This window comes from Elephantulus edwardii, unplaced genomic scaffold, assembly GCF_000299155.1.
Source record: "Elephantulus edwardii isolate Elephantulus edwardi_28Jun2011 unplaced genomic scaffold, EleEdw1.0 scaffold00001, whole genome shotgun sequence".
NCBI lineage: Eukaryota > Metazoa > Chordata > Mammalia > Macroscelidea > Macroscelididae > Elephantulus > Elephantulus edwardii.
In genome coordinates, this window is record NW_006399751.1 from 6559659 (window position 1) to 6568255 (window position 8597).

The 8597-nt window shown below is 44.3% G+C and overlaps 1 protein-coding gene across 1 annotated transcript in view; it reads left to right on the forward strand.

Moving 5' to 3' along the window:
* KCTD19 (potassium channel tetramerization domain containing 19) overlaps window positions 1-8597 on the forward strand; it is a 33096-nt gene that overhangs the window by 9983 nt on the left and 14516 nt on the right. The gene's annotated exons all lie outside the window — the stretch shown is intronic.

Genomic DNA, 8597 nt, shown 5'->3' on the forward strand with positions numbered 1-8597 from the left:
CTCAATACTCTTCTCCAGCACCACAGCTCCAAGGCATCAATTCTTCTATCCTTCTTAGTTATTGTCCAACAATCTGATGTATAACAAGTGATAACAAAGACCATGGCCTGTATCAGACTCACCCTAGTCTCCAGAGTGACACCATTACTCTTCAGTCAAATGTGAAGCTTTAAATTGTTTGACTTGTGGACATCCTTCTACCAGCAGGTAACCCAAACAGCACCTGCATTCCTTGTGCTCAGGAGAGCTCGGGAGCTCTTATGTTGATCACACAAATGATGCTTGTTAGAAAATAGACCAATAACAGTCTCAGTTCCTCATATACACAATGTGTGGACAGATTACAACTGTGATCTTGGAAAGGAAAGAAATTAGATATACTGCAGATATTTATCCCAACAAGATAGTTTATCAGTAGGTATGGTCAAGTGAGAGTCTCACCGTTAACCCCTTTGCACAGCATCAGGGTTCCTCACGGTCCAGCCCATCTGCTTTCCCTGACTCATATCCCAGCATGTGCGCGCGCACACACACACATTATCAAGTTTGGCCATGTCCCTAAGCACTCCAAAAAGACTTCTTCACACCTTTCCACTTGCTGTAACCACTTCCTAAAATTCTCCTTCTTTCAAGAATTAACCCAACCAAATGTGACCCTTAGGAGGCCTTGCCTGATACTCCCAGGCAGAGTTTTCATAATGAGAAATTCCTCCATTATATCCTTATTTACTCTGCTACGATCACATGTTCATTTCCTCCCCCCCATCTGATTGTTTGGTGTTTTCTTCATATTTGTATCCTCAAAATCTCTCAGCACCCAGGTATTGGTGGGTTCCTACTTGACAGCACATAGCAACAACTCAATAGCACATCTTTTTTTTTTAATTTAAATATTTTTTTTAATTTTTATATTGGTTTACTTACAGAGTTCATACTTGTTTTTCACACTGGATCTTTCCCATTTCCTTTACCCACCACTCCCTCCATCCATCAAATTGTGCAACCAACCACCCCCCCATCCACCCATCCTCACCCCTCTGCTCCCACCCTACCCCCCTTGGATCCTCATACACATTCTACAGTAACAGTCTTATACCATATTTGTCCTTATGGGACTGAGTGAGTTCACTTAGCGTAATGCTCTCCAGGCCCTCTCAAGTCAGGCAATAATTTACAAAATCATTGTTCCTGCGAACAGCACATCTTTTTGTCCAACTAGCTTTGCTTGCCTTGACCTTCAAAGTGATGGTCATCATCCTCATCAATACAAGACATTTGGGCATTCACAAGCTCCCCACCTTTCCCAGCACCTCCCTTCCAAAAGCCCACATCCAGAACATAAGGCATCGCTGAGAACTACTGCTGTTTTGGAAAACTTCCATTAAGTCCCAAAGAACCAAAGCTCTGCCAGTGGAGTGCATTTGTCAGCCATCTTTTGGCAACCATACACACATACACACACGCCTCCACAGCCTTGGTCTTACTCTGCCTCTGCTCAGCATGTTCTTTTCACCACTATGTAGGCCAAAAGCAACACTTCTTATCCTTGCTAGCATTTAGCCAGCTGAATTCAAGTCTTTGGTTTTCTAAATAAATCTTCCTGCTAAGAACTCTCCAGGTCCTAACAAATGAAAATGGGAGCTCTGGTAGCCTAGTGGTAAAGAACTGTGCTGCCAAACTAAAGGCATGAGGTTCAAATCCAGCAGCTGCTGCAATGGAGAAAGATGGGCAGTCTCTTCCCATGCAACTTACTACCCCTGGAAACCCAGTAGAGGGTCAGCTATTGGTTGGTTCCAACTCCGTGGCAAACAACAACATATGACAAGTTAAAGAAGCAACATCCAGGCAGATAGAAGAGATCTTGAAATCTGCCCATTTAAAAGAGTATAACTTAAAAATAAGAAATGAAACAGTCTTAATATTGGCAAATGTCGAACATATATATATTCACAGCAATTTTTATAGGAGTCAAAGGCTCTGTAGCAAATTCCCTCAGTAGACCAAAGGGCAACCAGAAACGCAGGCTGTCTGGGATGGTCATTCATGCATGCAACAACAATGTACTGCGATCCCACAGGGTGCTGCAAATACAGTAGAGAGCAAAAGGTGTGGTCCTTTCCCCCTCCAGGTGATAGCTGTCAGGGGAGACAAGAGCATAAAAGGCACTTTGGAGCACAAAAAGGCAGGGGGAGAGGGAGGAGGAGGGGCTCTGTGGATTCGAACACACCCAAATGGCTTCCTGTGGGTAAAAGGGCTCTTATTTCTGGAAATCAGAGCAAAGGTTGGGTCAGAGAACTCAAAACAACCTCCTGTCGACTCCAGGGCCTCATACACAACTCATACCTTAGACCAGCGTGACTTGACTGGCAGGGATTGCATAAGCACTTGTGGATTGATTTGATTTCTATTTTTCTTTGTAAGGATCTGTCAAACATGTCTTCCTGGGGGAAACAATACCATCCACACATAGCTTTGGAAGGACCAGCAAGAAGCAGGTTTTATTTTTACAGAACAGATCATTCTTCCCTCGACACTCCGCATCTCCTCTCGAGATGCTTTAGACTGTCATTACTGATCCCAGGTGGGCTCTCCATCACCCCCCACAAGTAGCTCCCCCGCCCAGATGTTCTGTTTAGGGTTGTCCTCACCACCTGGAGGTTCAGCGCGCAGGTGCACTTAGTAGGTTCAGGCTGTTGCATGGTTTGCAGCCAGGCGCCGAGGCCCAGGCTCTCTCATTTTCACCATCTTCTCTTGGTGCTTCCCCTTTCTCCTTGTTCTGTCTCCAGCACCTCCTCCCTCTATCCATCTCCACCTTAGATCTTCCCTCTGGATCCTGCGTCCCAAGCTAAACTCAGATTTCATGGCCTTGAACTCTTGGTTCTGCCCATTGTCCTGTGCCTGGCTTTTCTCATAGGTTGGGGCTCTTTGCTCTCTGTGAGCACTTCTTTGGCTCTGCCTTTCTTTCCAGCAGCCCCAGCTCTGCAGCCTCCATTTTCAGGCATTTTCCCCGTTTAACTGAAGAGCACTGGGCAGTTACTGTGTGCTAACTCTGGACTAGGGGCTGCAGATTCCTCAGCCCAGCCCTTCCCCACTCCACCAAGGAGCCTGAGTGAGGAGGGGGCGGACGCCAGGCCTGAAACCCCCCCAGAGACCCTAAAAGAAAAGTAATGACGGCTAGGGAATACTCCAGGCAGAGAAGGGAGAAGAGTACTTTTGGCAGAAATTAAAAAATACGTCAAAGAATTTCATTTTCTTACGATGGGGGCGTGGAGGAGGGAATTGTGGGAGATGAGGCTAGGAAGGTAGTTTGGGGACCAAACACTAAGAGGAAGGAAATTAACATACTATTTCCTTTTATTCTTACACCACCTTCCAGATTTTACTACCTTCTCAATAAAAACTCTGTCTGATGTGTAACCGATCATGAGGATGGCACAGGAACAGGCAGTGTTTCCTTTCATTGTGCATAGGGTCACCATGACAGCAGCTAACAACAACAACAACACTTTCATGTGAGAAGCCTGAGGCTTGGAGCGGTTAGGTAATGCAAGCATGCGAGCCAGCAGGCAAGTGGGAGTGGCGTGGGGCAAGGGTTAGGAGCCTGGGCTCTGAAGTCCTGAGTTCTGTTCCAGAATCTCCACTTAGCTGAGACACCGAATGTTCCGTCTCACCCTGTGCCTTGTTTTCAACGTGTTAAAAAGGAAATACCAGAGCCTACTTGGATGTTACTTAGGAAGGGCCCACTTAAACATGACTGGGCAATAAAATATTTGCTCTTAAGTGACCAAGTCAGGATTCAAACCCAGTCTGTAAGTTCAAATCCCCTCCTGGTGATCTTCCTGTGTATCCTACCTCCTCCATGGATGGTGAGAAACCTTGCATACAATGACACAGGCAGTCTGGATTGCTCTGCCAGGTAGTGGGAAGCAGTGAGGCTTTCTCAGCTGGGGAGTGATTTGTGTGTTTGAAAGGTACATGTGTAGCAGCTGGGGGTGGGAACACTAGGATCTGAGGAAGGTAAAGAAGAAGAGTGAGGAGAGGCAGGAGATGGACACACACACACACACACACACCAGATGCTTGAGGGAGAATCATGTGAATAACAGTTAAATAATCACCCCTCAGTTTCATAACTGGTTAGGAGCTCAGCTGTTAACCAGAAAGCTATTGGTGGCTCAAGTTCACCCAGAGGCCTTTCAAAAGCAAAGCCTGGTGATCTACTTCTGAAAAATCAGTCAGTTGAAAAATCTGAGGAGCTCTGGTGGCCTAGTGGCAAAAAGCTGCACTGCAATCCCAGAGGTGCACCATTCGAATCCAGATGCTCTGCTGAAGAAGGAGGGGTAATCTCTTCCTGTACCAATCAGATCCAATTTGATGGTACACACACACACAAAATAAAAATAAAATAGAAAAGAAAAAGAAAAACTCTATGGCACACGGTTCCACCCTCATTCACAGAGGCTCATCCTGAGTGTGGATGACTCAACAGCAACTGCTTTGGTAATTTTTTTTAATTACAGATAATTATTTTATTACAATATTTTTTAATTCATTGTTGCACAGTTCCTTCCCCCTTGTTTCAGTTATTTTGGTGTTTTTTTTTTTAAACCATCCCTGCTTTATTTAAATCCTTCCGTGACTTCCCTCAACCATGGAGAGAACATCCAAACTCTACAGCCTCACTTACCAAGCCCTTGGACCTCCTGCTCTTGTTAACTACGGCTCCAGCTTCATCTAGCGTCACTACCTCAGCTCCCGTACACGTTTAGCTAGGCCACATCTGAAGACACCTGTCCTCCCCCGCCCGGCCCTGTCCCTCCTGTGTACAGTCATGTTTTCCTTTCTTTGTTCTCTTTTCCAACACAAGTACTTTCAGGTTAATGCCCCCATCTGCCTTGATAAGCTTGCCCACCCTCTGCCACAGTCTCTCTTTCTGGCTTCCCAGCCTCTTTCCTGACACCTTGCTGTGAGTCCTCTTTGCTGAACACAAAGTACTTCTTTATCCAGAAACTCATCCCTCAACAATTTCCTTCTTCAGGATGACTGACAGCTTGACAGAGAAGCTCTAGTTGTACACAAACCTCAGCAAAAAGGAACAAAGAAGCTGAACACCCCTTCAAATGTTGTGGAAAGAAGCCCCAGGGTTCCTGGAGACCCAGAAACACACAGGCTTTTATCTCAGCATGTTCTAAATCATCGGCTTTCATATCTTTCTTTCCTCCTGCCCCCCTCGGCTGCATGCTTCTTGAATTCGGGCACCGTGTCTGATTGTGGCCCTGGTGACATGACAAATATTTCTCAAATGAATAAATAACAGGGCTGTCCTTTGGTGTTTCACGCACACGCTATTCTCTCTCATTGTTTATGGCTTCAGAAGAGTACTCCTTTCTCCATTGCCCAGTCTTCCCATGTGTCTCCAGACTCAAAGGAATGATTTCTCCTACTCAGGTCCACCTGGCTTTTGCAGACCTTGAGCCGTTTTATGGCTGCAGTTTACGATTATGGCCACCAGGGGGCTTTTCTCACTGTTTATTCCCCATAAGCAGCTTCACCAGGACTTCATCTGCATGACTAGGAGTTAGAAGAAGGTTCCTTTAACAGTTTAATATTGGATCTGAGATGTTCTGCCCATTACCAGACTCTTATAGCACAGAGTTGGTCATATGAGAACTTTAATAAGCTTCCTTGACTCTTAAACTTTCTTGAGAAAATCCAGTTTTCATCTAGGACAGACTCACTCATTGCCATCGAGTTGGAACCGACTCACAGCTGACCCTCCAGCAGATTTTCAGAGGCCATAAGTTGCCTGTTCTGAACCGGGTTGCAGCGTGTCTCCTTGGGTGCTCCACTCCAGCCCCAACCCACCCTGGACCCCGACTCTTTCAATCTGAGGAGACTGCTTGGGCATGTCATGACCCTGTGCCTTCAACTGGCCTCATCAGGAAAATGGGGATTTGAATACTCGCCACTCTCTCCCACTTGGGCTAAACGAGCCAGTTATGCAGACAAGCTTTTGAAAGCCGTGAACCCTGTGCCAGTACAGGCCATCTTCATCCCACTCCCCTGCCGAGACCACTTCCTAGGAGTAGGATGAAAACAATAAACTGACTGCAATAATTACAGGTCAAGAAATTTTTTTTAACTCTTGGGAAAGGATAATAGGAACTAAAATGTTAATGATTCAATTGCTCCTCAGGTGGAGGGTACATAATTATCCCTCCCTCACTGCTGTGGACTGCATTCTGACTCAGGCTAACTAACCCTGCACTGCCTTTCCGAGGCTGTAAATCACAGTGGAAGGAGACTGCTCATCTGCCTCCCCTGGAGTCGCTGGTGGGTTTGAACGACTGGAGATGCAACTTGCTATGAACTACATCTCCAGAGCTGCCTCAATAACCACTGCTGTTACTGTTAGGTGTCGTCAAGTACATCTCATAGCAACCTGTGAACAGCAAATCTGAACCCTGTCCCATCCTGTGCCATCCTTGTAATCCCGGACACACTTGAGCCCATTGCACTGTCTCAATCCATCTCATCGAGGGTCTTCCTTTCTTTCACTGACTCTCGACCTTTTCAAGCATGATGTCCCTTTCCAAGGAACAGTGTCCCCTAATAACATGCCCAAAGTAAGTGAGGTGAAGCTTTGCCATCTTTGCCTCCAAGGAACATTCTGGCTGTGCTTTCTCCAAGACAGATCTGTTTGTTCTTTAGGCAGCCCATGGAGTATTCTTCTCCAACACCACAGCTCAAAGGCATCAAGTCTTCTGTCTTCCTTCTCATTGTCTAGCTCTTAGACACATAGCAAGTGATTGAAAACTATGACCTGAATTGGGTGCTCCTTAGTCTTCAAAATTACATCATTGCTCTTCAGTAATTTGGAGAAGTCCATGACAGCAGATTTGCACAAAGGAATATATCTCCTGATCTCCTGATGGCAGGTACCAAGGGCGGATCCAAGTAAGATGAAATTATTGACAATTTCAATCTTTTCTCCACCTATCGTGATGATAGCAGTATTAAAGTAACTATGACTAAACATAGATTGCCTCTGGAAACCCTATGGACTTGGAGAAATGATGAAAGGTGGAAAAGTGTTCAGGTCTTTAATTCATAGGGTCGCTATGAGTCGTCTATGACTCTATGACACTTAACAACAACAACACAGAGAGAGCTCAGTTGGCCTAGTGGACAGAAAGTGATGCTACCAAGCCAAAGGTGGGTGATTTTAGTCTGCAGCCCTCAGGCCAGTTTTTAATTGCTTTTGGTCAAACATCTTCTAAGTGGCATAGCACTTGTCTGTCCATTTGCTGTTCAGAGGTAACTCGTGGTTGCTTTGACACTGATGTGTCAAATGTGGTAATGGTTACCCATGGTGGACAGTGTTTGGTGGGGCTCCCTGATTAAACAAGCCTGGAAGCAGGAGTAGCATCCACTTCCAAAATAACTTTCCTCCGGAAACCCTATAGACTTCGAGAAACAATGAAAGTTAGACAAGTGTTCAGGTCTTTTGTTCATAGGGTCGCTATGAGTTGTCTATGACTCGACAGCACTTAACAACAATAACAACTCAACATAAAATTATAACCCAAATAGTATTTTTAAAATCAACAGAGCATTAAAAAATTAAAGTTAGAGCATTAAAAAAAATTTAAAACAGAGCATTAAAAAAATCTGCAGCATAATTGGTGGAAATGTAAATGGTACAATCACTATGAAATATAGTTCAGCAATTCCTAAAAATTGTTAATATAGAATTACCACATGACCCAATAATTTCACTCCAAGATTTAGACTCAAAAGAATTGAAAACAAAGGTTCAAACACTTGAACACCAATGTTAATAGCAGCATTATTAATAATAGCTAAAAAGGTGGAAAATATCAAGTGTCCAACAGATGAAGGGAAAATTCAAATATGATGCACCCATACATTATTCCTGTATTAAAAATACTACAACATAGACCTACAACATTATGCTCAAAATAGTAAACTAGGAACAAAAAGCCACACATTATCTGATCTTGTTTATCTGACTGTCTAGAATTGGCAAATGCCAATAGAAAGTAGCTACAATGGCCTGGATATGGGGAGACGTTGCTTACTGGGCACAGTTTCTGGATAGGGCAAAGAAAAAGCCTCGGAAACCAACAGCGATGATGACTGCACAACACTTAAGAGTTGCTGTTGGGGGGGAGGGGGGAGGGGTTTGTGCGGGGAGAAGGGTGCAACAATGAATGAATGGAATCCCAAAATCTCTGTAGATGTTCACTGAAATGAAAAATAAACAACCTAAATTTTAAAAAAAAATGCAGAAACTGAATAAAAATTCCGTTATTTCTCAAAATAAATAAATAAATGAAAATGGGAAAAAAAAAGAGTTGCTGTTGGGACCCAGCAATTCCACCACTGGGAATATACCCTAAAGAGACCATAAATGGCACCCAAGTAGATATATGTATACCCATGTTTATTGTGGCTTTGTTTACAATAGCAAGGGGTTGGAAACAACCTAAATGCCCATCAACAAACGAATGGGTAGAGAAGCTGTGGTATATTCGCACAATGGAATACTATGCTGCATTGAAAAACAAGGAACT